This window comes from Epinephelus moara, chromosome 17 (genome assembly GCF_006386435.1).
Source record: "Epinephelus moara isolate mb chromosome 17, YSFRI_EMoa_1.0, whole genome shotgun sequence".
NCBI lineage: Eukaryota > Metazoa > Chordata > Actinopteri > Perciformes > Serranidae > Epinephelus > Epinephelus moara.
This window is the reverse complement of record NC_065522.1, coordinates 2,698,108-2,702,384: the sequence shown is the minus strand read 5'-3', so window position 1 is coordinate 2,702,384 and position 4,277 is coordinate 2,698,108. Positions and strand designations below refer to the sequence as shown.

General features: G+C 39.4%; 1 protein-coding gene across 6 annotated transcripts in view; it reads right to left on the bottom strand.

Annotated features, from left to right (window-relative positions):
• camk2d1 (calcium/calmodulin-dependent protein kinase (CaM kinase) II delta 1) overlaps positions 1 to 4,277 on the bottom strand; it is a 229,557-nt gene that overhangs the window by 100,117 nt on the left and 125,163 nt on the right. The gene's annotated exons all lie outside the window — the stretch shown is intronic.

Sequence of the window (4,277 nt, the reverse complement as noted above, 5' to 3'; positions counted from 1 at the left end):
ACTGTACTTTCAATAAAGCAATCGTACTATCAAATTCACAAAAACTCTGTCTGAATACATTGCTCTTCTTAATGGGTTCAGTTGACTATTTAATCTGCAATTTCCTATGACCTGTATCCCAAACACACACCATGTGAAACTGTACGTGGGCAACTGTGCACTCAATGGGTATGGACTAGTTACAGTGAATAATCAAACATGTCACTGACGTGACGTTAAACACTAAGGTATCAAAATCTCACCTTTTCCATCTGCTTTAAAATGTCTTATCTGTATTCATGAATGGTGACAGCCATTAGCAGTCTATCATTGCTGAATAAAGGGGACAAATTTCAAGAACTGTAAAATGTACACGAGCCACACATTAAAGTTACAGCTCATCCAAAACTCAAAAATATATAATTTGCCTCCTGTGCTGCTCAAAGCACCAAAAATACATTTGAAAAACTCAACAGCAATGTCTCTTTACAGAAATGACAACCAGGTTACTTGAGATAATCCACGGACCTTGTTGTGAGCAGTCTCACGCAGGTACTATATTGTTTCTACTAGGGCTGCAACTAACGATTATTTTCATTGTTGACTAATCTGTCAATTATTTCTTCAATTAGTCGACTAATCATTTTATCAAAAAATGTGTTAAAATGTTGAAAAATGCTGGTCTGTCTCTCCCAAACCCCAAAATGATGTCATCTAATGTCTTGTTTCGTACTCACGCCAAAGGGTTTTAGTTCACCGTCATGGGAGAGTTTGTACAGCTGCCAATATTTGAACGTGAGAAGCTGCAATAAGAGTATTTTGGGGTACTTTTATAGTACTTTTCTATGAAAACTGACTCAAACTGATTACTCAACTACTAAAATAGTCACCGATTATTTTAATAGTCGATTAGTCATCGATTAGTTGACTAATCGTTGCAGCCCTAGTTTCTACCAACATACACCCGCCAACCGTATCACCACACAGAAGAAATTGTGCTCATCATAGCATGAGATGTACACATTTTTGGTGTCATCCTTGGCTGAACTGTAATGCTAGCTAGCTATGTAGTGGTGCTGGGTGAGCTAGCAGTAAATGAGTGCTTCCTCCTGCACAGTGATATGGTTGGTGGGTGTAGTATGGTAGAAAGACAATAGTTCCTACATGATCCTGCTCACACCGAGATCTGAGCACCACAAGTTAATTGTCATCTAGTTACATTATATTAGAGAGAATTCAATTTCAATTCAATTCAATTTTACTTATGAAGCCCAATATCACAAATCACAATTTGGCTCAGAGGGCAGACATCTCTACAGCCAACATGTCCATCACTCAGCAACTCACATCAAAACAATCCAGACTGATAAATAGAACTACAGATAAAAGAAACAACATAAGTACTTTAGATTTGGGGTGAACTTTCCATTTAAAAGGCATAATTCAACATTTGGAAAATGTCTAGATGTCTAGATGAAAAACTAGAATAACATTACGTTATGATATCACAATGAACTTGACTTTTGACCTTTTGGATATAAAATGTAATCACTTCATTTTGTCCTTTTAACCATTTTGACAAAAATTGTAATGGTAAATGGTATATGGTAAATGGACCTGCATTTGTATAGCGCCTTTCTAGTCATCTAGTGACCACTCAAAGCGCTTTTTACACTATGAGTTACGTTCACCCATTGACACACACACATTCATACACTGGTGGCCGAGGCTACCATACAAGGTGCCACCTGCTACTTAGTTTTAACACACTCACACACCGATGGAACAGCCATTGGGAGCAATTTGGGGTTCAGTATCTTGCTCAAGGATACTTCGACATGCAGCCTGGAGGAGCCTGGGATCGAACCGCTGATCTTTCGATTGGTGGACGACCCACTCTACCTCTGAGCCACAGCCACCCCCAATTGTCACAATTAGCTTATGAATTCTTGAGTTATGATCTTCGATCTTCGACCACCAAATTATAATCAGTACATTTGAGTCGAAGTGGACATTTGTACCAAATTTGACGAAATTTCCTCAAAGTGTTCTTGAGATACCACATTCACAAAATAAGATGAACAAGGTCACGGTGACCTGACCTTTGACCACTAAATTCTAATCAGTTCATCCTTGACTCAAAGCGGATATTTGTGCCATATAGGGTTGGGCGATATGTTAAAAATTTCCAACCGGCCACCGTCAGCCCATCAACCGGCGGTTGCCGATATATTCGGCAGTTGTGTGTGTGGCGGAGAAAAAAAAAGAGGGGGGATGTTGCATTCATGTGATGTCAGAAAGAATCGAAAAATGACTTTCAGAATGGGATAATTCACATTAACGCCACCTCATGTCAGAAAAACAACTCGGCAACTCGGATCTCCCGACACCACATGAATGCAGCAAAAAAATGCAGCGTGCTTTGCGAGCCCACTCATGTCCAACATGGCACGGAAATATCTGTGCATACCGGCAACAAGCACGCCATCAGAGAGGGTGTTTAGCACGGCTGGTAACATTGTTAACCATATGCGCATATGAATTCACGTTACGGCCGGGTTCCACCGGCTGCAAACGTAAGCATCACGTCAAGCGTCTTGTTTACCGTTTGCTGAGCCATGATAGTTAAAGCATTTTCCACCTAAGTTATTACATATATTTGAGTAATCTACAAGTTTACTGTACTGTTTGTCATCTACTCGCTTTCAAATGTCCGCCACGGACATTTACACAATGTCACGGATAAACATGGGTAAATGCATGAAAAAAAATCATCACATATCACCTCTGATAATGGTTTATTCATTTAAAAACACATTGTGCTCGTTTAGCACACTATTTCATGTAGTTTTTATCTGCTGGAGGGTCGGTAGGGGAGCGTAGCGCGACAAAAATAGAAGAGCATCCTAAAATAGAGAGCTGTCGCGCCGCTCCCGTTGCCGGTGCAGCCGCTGTAATTGATTAACAGGGGGGCGAGCTGCTACGGGACTCGCTCTGCAGACGTGTCGCGCTGCTCCCGTTGCCAGTGGACCCCGGCCGTAACTTTCAGCTCCGCCATCACTGACGTGTTTTGTGAAAGACTCGTCGGAAATCAATGTGAAGCTGCAGGTTCCAATACGCACACATTTTGAATTGTGCTCTACATAGTTATTATGGACTATATGTACCGAGTTTAATCCTGTGGAGACAGACCATTAATTTAGCAAAATAAAATGACAAAAATCGCCCAAAAAAATCGCCAAAAATGAAACCAACCGTGTTGGACTCAGCCGATGGGCGATTGGCGATATATTCGTCCAATCGCCCAAGCCTAGTGCCATATTTGAAGAAATGTCCTCAAGTTGTTTGTGAGATATCACATTTATGAGAAAAAGATAGATGCAAGGTCACAGTAACCTTGACCTTTGACAACCAAATTCTAATCAGTTCATTCTTGAGTCAAAGTGGCCAAAAGATATTGTGTTCATGAGAATGAGACAGACAAGGTCACAGTGACCTTGATCTGCCTTCTTGTATTTTCCAAAGCATTCAGTTATTCCTCTAAGTGATTGTTTTTGTATGAAATATATTTTTACAACATGTAGAGGCTCAAACTGTACATTTTTGTGTGTTGAAAGATTGTCTGAAAGGATAAAAGTCATCCACCTCAAAATATCTCAGCACTTAAAGTTGCATTTAAACTTTCTGATTACCCACTTGAATATAAATAAATTACAGGTATTTTTAGGTTTTCTGTAGAACTGTCAGGCATTTGGCAGGATAAGCGCCTAGATGTTGGTACAGTAAGCCAATAGTCCAAATAATGATTGGTACTTCTTGGTCTTTAAAAATGGATGATAGTCAAACTGTACTCTCTGCATCCATATATATGTTCTCAGAGCCAGTTTAGATACTGATACAAAGATGAATTATTAACAATATTCACTTTTATTCTCTCTAAGAGGCTGCAGATCCAGCTGTGGATATAAATATACTGCATGGTGGTCCATGAGTGAACAGTCACACACGTCTCTGAAATATCAATGTAGGCTTAACGGTCATAGTAAAAGCTGACTACAGGTTACAGCCCACATTTGGAGCAGACAAATATTTGATTCAATGTATTAATCTGAATGAGTGAAATGAAAAAAATATATATATACAGTGGTGTGAAAAAGTGTTTGCCCCCTTCCTGATTTCTTACTTTTTTGCATGTTTTCCACACTTAAATGTTTCAGATCATCAAACAAATTTAAACATTAGTCAAAGATAACACAAGTAAACACAAAATGCAGTTTTTAAATGAAGGGTTTTATTAA